Raw genomic sequence first — 12,907 nt, forward strand, 5'->3', positions numbered from 1 at the left:
TGATGCATTTTAACAAAATTTCCCGAAGAATGAACTTCCATGAATCAGAGCTAATTTCATCAGATAGAATATATCTTTGGCAGGTACTTGTACAAGTTACAAGCAACAGATACTTAAGAGTTACAACTTAGACTTTCTCTCTCACTGTAGGTATGAATAGTTTGGCAGGACTGACCTATTAAATATTGAGCAGGTAAGGGACCAGAATTTTCAGCTGCAACTTATATTGAATGGCAATGCACTGGAAAATCATGTTGTTTGATTCGTTTAGGTGGATCCAGATTTGGAATTAAAAGGTCTGATTGCTGGATGCTTCCTGGGGTCATTTTCAGACATTTTCAAAGAGCTTTCATACATGGAGAAGATGAATGTTGTATAGCCCTTTGACAGGCTGGATCCTATGGCATAGAACTTGCAGTCATTTCCACTAATGCTTCTGTGAATTTAAACTTGCGAGAGGAAGTAGACTGGAACCTATTGTTGAGTTTATTTAAGCCCAGGTCAAAAAACGTGTCAAATATGCTGAACAAATTCTGGTTTGGTCAGGAGGTAAGTCTCATGTCTGGACAGGTTTCCTGTCAGAAATCTCTTCCAAATCAGGCTTCATTTGTACTGTTTACCATATGTTGACTTTTCAGCTTATTTTTTAAAATTGTCTATAAAGCCAATTCAGATGACACTTCTAGATATGCCAGCCAATTCCCTTTTCACCCTGTTGGTGCCGTGGAGAAAGCAGAAACAGCCAACCGGTCTTCTTGGACGGGAGATGGGAGGACAGAGTTGGCAGAAGAAAAGGTGCTGTTCAGTAGTCATTCTCCTCAGGTAGAGAGTCTAGACCTTCTGGAAGGGAGATTATCTTGTAGTCTGTCTTCAGGAAGAAGCAAATTGGGTCAACTGTGGAAGCCTGGAGGAGCACACGGTGGTTTGTCAACTTTCAAACTCAGTGTTCATGAGTAGAAGGAATCTAAGGAGCAGATTCAGAACTGAGTGGTAAAAGTTCCAGAAACTTAAACGAGGCTGAAAAACCTGAGATAATTTCTTGTCTACTTTACCCTCCTGTGGTAGACTGGCAATTTCTGGCTGGCTAGCTCTGTAACACCTTGCCCATTGGTGTCACTGTTTCTCCAAGATTTTCCTCACAGTTACAATTTTATACCGTTTATTCCTTATTACCAAAACTTTCTTTTTATCTACAGGGTAGTAAATATCTGGTTTTCTCATTGCTGGACTCTTGCTTGGTATATAGGAATGGACAAAATTATAGGAATGGATAAAGTCTGCTGCCTCAGAGACTAGGACACGGAGTAATGGATTCAAGATGGAGGAAAAGAGATCCCACCTAAATGTTAGAAAGAACTTTCTGACTGTCAGGGATGTTCAACTGTGGAATTCACTGCCTTGGAGAATGGTGAAGGCTTCTTCTTTGGAGGTTTTTAAACAGAGGCTGGATGAACATACGCTGTGAGTGCTTTGATTGTGTGTTCCTACATGACGGGGTTGGACTTGATAGCCCTTGTGGTCTCCAATTCTATGATTCTGTAACAGGTTAAATACTAAGGCTGGGAAGACAGCAAGTGCCTTCACAGCACATCAGAAGCAGATATAGCCGGTTTCAGTTACTTGCCTTACAAATAGCTAGTAACCAATACATCATCCAGTACTAACAATCCAATTCATCTTTGACCTCCCCAAGTTTATTGTGACAGGGCAGAGTGTCTGGGGTGAGTTCTTCAAGTCCTTCACAAGCTAACACACTGCCAATTAGAGGCCACTGATGTTTTATTAAGTGTGGTCTCGTCCTGCCAAAATAGAGAAACCTTCAGGGTTACACTCACATGCACAAGCCTCTTAATTATGCCAGAGAATTAACAAAAGCCACACCCAATGAAGAGTGTCACAGTTTACCTTTTCAAAATATCAGAATGATTTTACAAAATGCTATTATTTCCTTGACTATTATTGTTTAGGGTATTACATCTACATGGAGCATGCTGATGAAGGCTACCTGGCTCCAATATCTTGTTCCTTTTCAAGTGAAACATAAGACACAACATTTGTGGTCTGTTGGAACTGGCAGGAAATATGGCTACACCCTGAACTCAGATCATTTACTAGTTATGAGTCAGAACTGTTCCCAACCTCCAGGATATTTCTTGGTTCCTGGGTTTAAAAGAAGTTGCTTTTATCTTCACGTCTAAGGTAAGAATTTTGTCACACCATATCCCTGTCACCTTCAGGAAGGATTAATCCAGAGCTGTTGAAATGGATATACAAACAAGCAATAAATGAGTCAGCATGGTGTAGTGGTTAAGAGTCGTGGACTCTGATCTAGAGAACTGGGTCTGATTCCCCACTGCTCTACATGAGCGATGGACTCTTATCTGGTAAATCAATTTTCTCCCTGTCAGCTTTCTTCATTGTCCAACTTTCACATCCATACATAGTTATGAGGAATACTAAGGTATAAATTATCTTGATCTTGGTTACTTGTGATGCATCCTTACACAAGAATCTTTTCTAGCTATTTCCTGGTTGCCATTCTCAGGCAATTTCTGCACAGACCCAAAGGATGCTCACCAATGACTGGAGAAAAGTAACTAATGGGATGCCACAGGTTTCTGTCCTGGGTTCAGTGCTATTCAATATTTTTATCAATGACTTGGATGATGGAATAGAGGGCATGCAGATCAAATGTGCAGATGACACCAAATCAGGAGGGGTACCTAATAGCTCAGAGGACATGGTCAGAATTCAAAATGACCAGGACAGATTAGAGAGCTTGATCAAAACTAACAAAATTAATTTCAACAGAGATAAAGGAAAGTTACTATGCTTAGACAGAAAAAATTAATTGCACAGAAATAGGATGGGTGACACCTGGCTTGGCAACAGTAATGTGAAAGGGATATGGGAGTCCGAACTGAACATGAGTCAGCAGTGTGACATGGCAACCAAGAATGCCAATGCAAATTCTGGGCTGCATTGATAGAAGTACAGTGTCTAGGTTGAGGGACGTAATAGTTCCTCTCTATTCTGCATTGGTCAGACCTCACATGGGGTACTGTGTCCAATTTTGGACACCACCATTCAAAAAGGATATTGACAAGCTGGAAAGGGTTCAGAAGAGGGCCACCGAAATGGTAAAAGGTCTGGATTCCATGCCTTATGAGGAGCGGTTTAAGGAGCTAGGTATGTTTAGTCTGGAGAAAAGATGGTAAAAGGATGACAATGATAGCCATGTTTAAATATTTGAAGGGATGTCATGTTGAAGATGGAGGAAGCTTGTTACTGCTGCTCTAGGGACTATGACAAGGAGTAATGGATTCAAGGTACAGGAAAAAAGATTTCATCTAAACATTAGGAAGAACTTCCTGCCTTGGAGTATGGTGGAGTCTCCTTCTTCGGAGGTTTTTAAACAGAGGTCAGGAGTGCTTTGATTGTGTATTCCTAAATGGCAGGGGGTTGGACTTGATGGCCCTTGTTTTCTCTTCCAACTCTATGGCCCTTTCTGCATGGGCCATTTGGGTGCCCCTGCACCGGCAGGAATTCTGCCGGTGGAGTGGAGGAGGCAGTTAGCACCAGGAGGCGTGTGGCCCGGCCCCAGAAGAGCAGCCGGCGCAGGAGAGGCGGCTCCACATGGAGCCGCCTCTTCCCCGTCCCTCTCCCACTCACCTCGTTGCCTCCGTCGCCCTGCTGGCCTCCTAAGACCTGCCCAATGCTCCCCTCCGACCTCCAGGGAGTGAGGAGGAGCCTTATGCCCGAGAGGAGTCTTAGGAGGCCAACAGAAGTGACGGCGGCGAATGAACAGTGGGAGAGATAGAGAAAATTTCAAGCGTGTTTCGGTACCCGTTTGCACCTTCCACCGAGGGAATCGCCGCTGTTTTCCCAAAAACCTCCCTCCAGGAGGGAGGTTTTTGGAGGCGGCCTGACGCCACCCTGGGGGTGGGGGAGGGGAGCCAGGTCGGCGCTGCTGCGTTTTGGCAGCACCGCCTGTGCAAACAGCTCCCTGGGGACGGCGTTTTTGCCGTCCCCAGGGCACCACTTATGGCCCGTGCGGAAAGGGCCTATGATTTTATGTTTTTCCTGCACCATTTCTGTGAGTTTATTTAGTGTTGGGGCGTTGATCTTCAAAGGATGGCATATAGAAGGCACAGAGAGTCATCACACAAAGCTGTGAAACATAGAAGCATTGACTGGAAAACATACTCAAAAAAGGAAAAAATCACCAAATGGTGGCCAGGAATTGTTTTGAGGGGTGAGTGCAGACATACATTGTGGTAAAGTGGGGAACTGAAAATGTTTTAGAAGTGTTTGGGGGGTTTCGTGCAAAAACAGCTTCAGTCTTTTGAGTTGCAGTCTTCCTTGCGATTGATGATGGAGCCAAGGAACAGAAAATCTTTAACAATTTCAATGCCTACATTGTCAACTTTAAAGTTGTGCAATTCCCCAGTAGTCTTTAATTCTATCTTCTTGATTTTCAGCTGCAATCCTGCTTTGACACTTCCTGCTTTAATTTCAAGCCTTCAATATTTTCGGCTAGCAATGTGATGTCATCTGCATGTCACAATTTGTTAATGTTTGTTCCGTCAGTTTTCACTCCACGTTCATTTAATTTTAATCCATCCTTCCTCATATATTCTGCATGTAGATTAAAGATATTTTTGGTGCCATCGATTTACAGCCAACTTACGGTGACCCTATAGAGCACAGGTGTCAAACTTGCGGCCCTCCAGATGTTATGGACTACAGTTCCCATCATCCTCTGCCAGCATGATGCTGGCAGGGGATGATGGGAACTGTAGTCCATAACATCTGAAGGGCCACGAGTTTGACACCTATGCTATAGAGTTTTCAAGGCAAGAGACATTCAGAAGTTTGTCACTGCCTGCCTCCACATCATGACCCTGGTGTTTCTGGAGATCACCCATCCAAATACTAACCAGAGCTGACCTTGCTTAGCTGTTGAGCTCTGATGAGATCAAGCTAGCCAGGGAGATAAAATGCATCCTTGTCTGACCTGTTTGCCAACTGGAAACCAACCCGTTTTTCCATGTTCGGTCCTAACAATAGCCTCTTGTCCAAAGTGTGTCCATCAAAACCATAATATGTTGTAGCACACCAATTTATTTTAAAACCAACCGTAACTTTTCATGATCCACACAGTCTACATTTGCAATATGTTGTAAGATTTTGCTCATTGCTTGGAATGTAGATTGAGCATTTCCAATATGTGGCCCGTTTTTTGTTTTCCATATTTGTTGGCATATTCTTGTGAAGAGTTTGATGGATTCCATTTCTGTGGCTTTGAACAGCTCTATTGGTATTCCATCTGCTCGTGGTGACTTATTTCTTCCAATTGCTCTAAGTGCAGCTTTCACGTGACTTTCTAAAACCATAGTTCCTCCTTGAAAAGATTCTTCTTTGAAGGAATCTGTCTTCCTTTCCTTTCTTAGTTTTCTCTTAGCTTTCCAAAAAAAGCTCTTTGAAATGGGAGACTTCTACATGTCCTATGAAAAGTAAGAAGTACCTCTGTATTAAATTGCTTACATAGTTTTTACATTGTTTTTTTTAATCTGCCTTGTGTCCTGGATGCCTGGGACAAAGGCCAGTATATAAATATTTTAAAGAAATAAAACCTGGGATGGTGCTGGTTTAAATCTTGTTTCAGCAATAAACTTGCTGGGTGGCATTAAGCAAGCTTCCAAATCTCCATGTCCTCTCCCTCCCTTCCATTTTAGCAATGTATTTAAAATATTTATATCCCTCCTTATCTCCTTGCACTCAAGGCAGCTAGCACAGCAACAAGCTGCAAATGTATAAAATTAACATAACAGTAAATCAGCAAGATACAGGCAGCATATGAGATAACAAATCGGCCAAAACACTTCACCCTCTACCCAAAACCCTTTGAAATAAGGCCATTTACACATCTTCCTGAATGTGCAACATGACTCTGTGCTTCCAGAATGAGGATGAAGATAATACTGGCCTACTCCCCAGGTGTTCTGTAAGGCCTGTTGAGATAACAAATGTGAAAACTTTGACGTTTTCATTTAGGAAGATATTTAGTACCTCAGAAGGCACTTTTAGTCCAATCCCAGCTGAGAAGGCTGACAGAGTGTCTTCCTAATACCATCCATACATTTTATTCACACAAGCTAAAGTTCTCCACTATAACATCTGCAGAGGGACCTAAGCTGGATTGGAGACACTGCTCCAGGGGAAAGAGGTTTTAATACTTTCCCCCATGTACAGTTTCCCCAATCAAAACCAACCTCCCTCCTAACATTGTCATCTCTGGGTTGAGAAATTCCAGGACATTTTGGAGTGGACCCTGAGAAAGGTGGGGTTTGGGGAGAGGGTGGATCTCAGTGGGGTATAATGCCATTACCTTCCAAAGTCACGCTTTTCTTTTCTTTTCTTTTCTTTTCTTTTCTTTTCTTTTCTTTTCTTTTCTTTTCTTTTCTTTTCTTTTCTTGATGAACTGATTTCTGTAACCAGGAGACCAGTTGTAATGATGGGAGATCTCCAGCCATCACCTGTAGATTGGCAACCAAGAAGAGAAGAGAGACATCAGCAGGATATAATGTCATAACGTCCACCCTCCAAAGCAGCCATTTTCTCCAGAAAATGGAAACCAGGAGATGAGTTGTAATTTTTGGAGATCTCTGGGCCTCACAGGGAGATTAGCAACTCTAACGCCTCTCTGCCAAGTCCTGGAAGGGAAAAAAGAAGGACAAATCGAGTGCCCATCTTTTGTTCCTGTGGTGATGTGTGCCTTTAAGACTTTAAATTAATGGACAGAGTTAAGAGACCAGGAAAAGCAGCTGTAACTGAGACTGTAGAGGAGTCCAGACTGAGAGCTTTTGTATAGCATAGCTGTTTCTAGTTCTAACTAGTCTTATTTAGCTGCAGATAAATCTGTGTTAAACCCATGAGAACCATCCTATAGTCCTTTACAACAGTTCCATTCAAAGGCTGATAGACTCTTGGAGAACTATTTCAACCAGTGAAAATGTATACGGTCAGAGTTAAAACTGCACCATGGGTTCTTAGTTACCCAATCAACCTCCCCATGCCCAACCTTGCTACAATTTACTATCTAAAACGCTGCAAAGTTCATTTATAGACCCAATGTTTCCTCTAGTTTGACCCTCGCTTTTAGCAAAATTCTCTAGATAGCTCTGAATCTCCACTCTTTGTTTTTGTGTTAAACAGAACCAGCATTTCAGACAAACCACACTGCTGAAAAGACTTGCCAATCAGAGCCAAGGATGACATTTGGACACTGTGTTTTATTGTGGTTCATAAACGTCCTTTGAATCAGTGTAAACGGCAGACAAAGAAAACAGGATTTGGTAATAAAAGTTATTTTTGTAAAAGTAAAAACAGAGCACTCCTTGGGCTTTGAGGCAGTAAGAACAAGTTCCTTGAGTCCCCACAGTCCAGGTAATTTAGCCCATATGGATTATGCACTATTCCACATGAATGGTAGTGACTACTCCACTATTTATGTTATCCATTAGCTTTCTGCTGAACAGGTTTGTAAGAAACCACTACTGAACCAGAAATCTCTGAACCACTGAACCACTACTGAACCAGAAATACTGTAGAGGGCCAGTGGGATCTGCTACAGGAACACAAGTTAAGCCTCAAACTAAGCAAGTAAGCCTCAGACATAAGCACATGAAGCCCACAAATGCATTCCTGGTCACAACCACCACCATTCCCACCAATATCCAAGAAGCCATTCACCTGAGCCCTCCTCTTTCTCAAAGCTCACTCCCAATATTCCACCAGAAGTGGTTGAACCATTCTATTATTTGGTTTCCTCCCACTTTGCTAAGGTTGCCAATTCTGTGTTGGGAAATTCCTGGAGCTCTGGGGGTGGAGCCTTGGGAAGGCAGGGGAAGGACCTTAGCACAGTACAGCATCACAGTAGCCATTTCCTCTAGTCTAGGAGAACTGATCTCTATAGTTGTAATTCTGGGAGATCTCCAGGCCCTACCTAGAATCATAGAGTTGGAAGAGACCACAAGGGCCATCAAGCCCAACCCCCTGTCATGCAGGAATACATAATCAAAGCATCCTTGACAGATGGCCATCCAGCCTCTGTTTAAAAATCTCCAAAGAAGACTCCACTCAAAGAAAGTGTATCCACTGTCAAAGAGCCCTGATGGTCAGAAAGTTCTTCTTAATGTTTAGGTGGAATCTTTTTTCCTGTAAAGAAATGAGGTTGCCAACCCTATACCTTGTAATTCACGATTGATTGATTGATTGATTGATTGATTGATTGATTGATTGATTGATTGATTGATTGATTGATTGATTGATTGATTCATGATGCAGACAGAGAGGGAGGTTTTTCTAAATCAACCACATACAAGCGAGGAACATAGCAATGTGCATGTGACAAGGGATAGTGTCTACAAAAGACTTGAGGGTAAAGCACATAAATCCCAGGTTAAGGACAGAGACAGGGTATACAGGTGTCTCTATGCTAATAGTAGAAGCATTCGACCTAAAATGGGGGAGCTAGAGTACAGAGTTTTGAAGGAGGACTTTTGATATAAGTGGGCATTACAGAGAACATGGTGGAGATAGGAGGAGAACCAGTGAGGATGCTGTTATATACCACCACAGGCTTCCACAGGCTCTATATAGGAAGGATAGGACAGAGGCGCGTTGGGGGTGGAGTTGCCCTTTACATCAAAGAGAGCGTGAGTATCACATAAAATAGACAATGCAAGGGGAGCTGGTTCCCCTACAGAATCACTGTGGATATCAATACCAGGGGGCTGAAGCGACAGTTTAATATTAGGAATATATTATCGCCCCCCCTGACCAAAAGTGCAACAAGAGGACTCTGAGATGGAAAAAGAAATTAGAGAGGCCAACAAAGAAACAAAAAAATGTAGTGGTAATGGGTGATTTTAACTATCCCCTACACTATAAAACTGGAAAAATGCATGTTCAGGTCATGAGTAAAGGAGAGAGCATTCCCTGGATATGCTAAATGACTGTGGCTTAAGAGCAGATGGTTTGTGGAACCAACCAGGGGAGAGGGATGATCCTAGATCCCTGAATTCTATGTGGGACCCAGGACCTCGGTGCAGGGAAGTCCAGTGTTGTTGAGCCGATAGGGAACAGCGACCACGTAATGCTGTCAGATTCAGTATCTTCAGCATGCGAACAAGTGGCAACTACTAATGTAGTTGACCATTAAAAGCCTTCAGAAAGGGAAATTTCTCAAAGATAGAAAAGGAGGGATAAAGTCTTAGGAGGAAGCTGAAAGGGGAAAATCAAGAGACGTCAAAACTGTCCAGGATGCTTGGAGGTTATTTAAAACACAGTAATAAAAGCTCAGCTGGAATGTGTTCCCTGAGGTTAGAAAAAAGGCAGCACCCAGTCCAAAGAAAGAAAGCCATCATGGTTAACAAAGAGAGGTTGAGTGAAATTATCAGAAAAAGAAGAAAATGTCTTTTAGAAAATGGAAGTCTCAGTTTGGCTGATGAAAGAGAATATGAGAGGGGAACACAAATGGTGGCAAAAGAGAAGCAAGTTAGCAGCTGTAAGGGGGGAGGCAAAAAAAAAAGGATTATGAGGAACGCATGGCTCTTGAACATCAAGACCAGCAACAAACAGTTCTTCAAGAACCACATCAAAGCTAGGAAGCCGCAGCAAGGGAGGCGGTAGGCCCATTAGATGACAAAGGAACAAAGGGGTGTGCTAAAAAAGAGATGGCAGGGAGATTGCAGAGAAGCTGGAATGAATTCTTTGCATCACTGTCTTCACCCAAGAGAGGAGGTAGAGAACATTCCTGCACCCTGAACCAAGCTTCTTAGGAGAGCAGAATCCGAGGGAACCTAGTGAAGATAGTGGTAGACAAAGGAAGAAGTTCTGGCAGCCATTGATAAGCTAAATGTTACCAAATCCCTGGCCCCAAGATTGCATTCACCCAATTCAAGAGTTCTTAAAGAGCTCTTCAAGAAGCATGAAATTGCTGATCTTTCTCACTTTAATATGCAACTTATCCCTCGAAAATCAGGCTCCACATCCCCTAGAAGACTGGAAGATGGCCAACGCACACCAATCTTTAAGAAAAGCGATCTAGGGGGGGACCCGGGGAGGTACAAGGCCAGTCAGTTTGACATCTGTTCCCTTAGTAAATTAGGTAGAGATCCTATCATTAAAAGATAAAATTATAAAAAAGAAACTAATGCTTAGAAAAAGCAAGAGACCTGCTGAGAAAGAGTCCAGCATGGCTTTTGCAAGAGAGAACCAAATCCTGTCTTACAAAACTTACTAGAGGTTCTTTGAGGGGTGTAAACAGGCATGTGGACAGGGGTGAACCGGTGGACATTGTCTGCTTGCTTGGATTTCTCAAAAGGCTTTTGACAAAGTTCCTCACCAGAGACTGTTGAAGAAAACTCAGCAAAATGAAGGAATGAAGAGGGGAAGTCCTCCCTATGGATTAAAAACTGGTTGAGAAACAGGAAACAAAGAGTGGGTGTAAATGGGAAGTTCTCAACAATGGAGAGATGTCGGGAAAGTGGGTGTCCCCCAAGAGGATCCGCTTTGGGACCAGTGCTCTTTAACCTATTCATAAAATGACCTGGAAGTAGGGGTGGGTAAGCGTGGTAGGCCAAGTTTGCAGATGATACCATTATGTGAGGGTGGTGAGAACCACAAAGGATTGCGAAGAGCTCCAAAGCAGCATCCCTTGATAAATTAGGGGTGAGGTGGGCTCCAGAAATGGCATAAAATGCAGTTCAATGTAGCAAAATGTAAAAGTGATGCACATAGGGGCAAAAAAATCCAAAACTTCACATACACACACTACAGGGGTCCAGTGCTATCAAGTCACAGACCAGGAAAGGGATTTACGCGTCTTAGTTGATAGTTCCATGGGAATGTCAACTCAATGCATGGCAAAACTGTGAAAAAAAGGCAAAACTCTATGCTGGGGATCATTTAGAAAAGAGGAATTGATAATAAAACTGCAAAGATTGTCATGCCCCTTATATATAAAGCAGTGGTGCTTAATCGCGACTTGCCAAGTACTTCCGTGTCCAGCGTTCCCTGGTCGCACATCTCAAAAAGCGATATTGAGGAGATAGAAAAAAAGTGCAAGAGAGAGGGCAAATCGAGGGATGATTGAGGGACTGGAGCACCTTCCTATGAGGAGAGGCTGCAGCGTTTGGGACTCTTTAGTTTGGAGAGGAGGCGGCTGAGGGGGATATGATTGAAGTCTACAAAATTATGCATGGGGTAGAAAATGTTGACAGAGAGAAATTTTTCTCTCTTTCTCACAATACTAGAACCAGGGGGCATTCATTGAAAATGCTGGGGGGAAGAATTAGGACCAATAAAAGGAAACACTTCTTCACGCAACGTGTGATTGGTGTTTGGAATATGCTGCCACAGGAGGTGGTGATGGCCACTAACCTGGATAGCTTTAAAAGGGGCTTGGACAGATTTATGGAGGAGAAGTCGATTTATGGCTACCAATCTTGATCCTCTTTGATCTGAGATTGCAAATGCCTTAACAGACCAGGTGATCGGGAGCAACAGCCGCAGAAGGCCATTGCGTTCACATCCTGCATGTGAGCTCCCAAAGGCACCTGGTGGGCCACTGCGAGTAGCAGAGAGCTGGACTAGATGGACTTTGGTCTGATCCAGCTGGCTTGTTCTTATGTTCTTATGTTCTTATGTTCACAGTTGTAACTTGCCCTCCCCCAAAGGGCTCAGAGTGGTGTACAACAACAGCATAAAACTACACCAATATATAAAATTCAATTTGATAAAACAGTTCTAATAAGTCTGATAAAATCAGATGGCAACAAAACCCACCCCCTTCATATCATCAGCTGTCTTCTTTGATTCAGTTTACAACATTCCTGTCATCTGCCTTCTTCACAAAGATGTTCTGAAGATCAGAGCTGGGGCAGCATCAGCATGGCCCAAAATGGGGCTATTGTCCAGGGTTTCTGGCTGGGAAAGATGTGCAGGTGGTGTACAAAGTGTACAATGATGGCAGTCCTGCCAGGCACAGTAGTGGTATTTCCATTGATATATACCACCCAGCAGGAACAACACATGTTCAGTGAGAGGACTCATGAATGGGCCCAAGTTTAGCTACTTCTGAGGCCAAGTGTATAAATAATGTATGTGGCTCGCTCAGTATAGATGTGTCTGAAAACACCTGCCTGTCCAGGTGTTTGGTGAGCTATATGGATGGTAGTTTATATACAGTTTGATAGAAAAACAAAGAATTTGATATTATAGATTAGGGAAGGGATTCCCTTGAATCCTTTTAGAGGGATTGCTTAAAGGCTTACAACAACAGGTATGGACTCACCTCCTGCCAACACCCTGCATGTGTCCTTCCTCCCCTTTCCTCATTTAAAGATCTGGAATGACCAGTTGGAGAAGTGAACACACCCTCAAAGTCTTCCTTACTCAGTGGCGGAGCTGGAAGCTCTTGCAACAGGCTGAGCAGGTGAATCACTGGCACTTGATGACTATCTGGGAGATTCTACTATTTGATCTATTAAACTATTTCTTCAGGACCTACTGCCCTAGTGTGCGCACATCCTGGCAAGCAGGGAACCTGGAAAGATTTACAGGGGAGAAGTCTCACTTCCTCTACTGCCCCCCACTTCCTCTTCCATTGCTCTACCTAAGCATGCATTTTTCTCCCCCTTCCCCTTGACCAAATCTCATTCACTGGCCCAGCGGTAGAATATCTGTTTTGCATGCATAAGTTCCCAGGTTCACCTCCAGTTAAAAGGGAGTGAGCAGCAAATTATGTGAAAGGTCTGTGTCTGAGATCCGCTGCAGCTTGTGGAGACAATACAGACAAATAACAGACCAAATAACACCCCTGGACCTTTTTAGGTCAGAA

The sequence above is a fragment of the Sphaerodactylus townsendi genome, linkage group LG04 (assembly GCF_021028975.2).
Source record: "Sphaerodactylus townsendi isolate TG3544 linkage group LG04, MPM_Stown_v2.3, whole genome shotgun sequence".
Classification (NCBI taxonomy): Eukaryota; Metazoa; Chordata; class Lepidosauria; order Squamata; family Sphaerodactylidae; genus Sphaerodactylus; species Sphaerodactylus townsendi.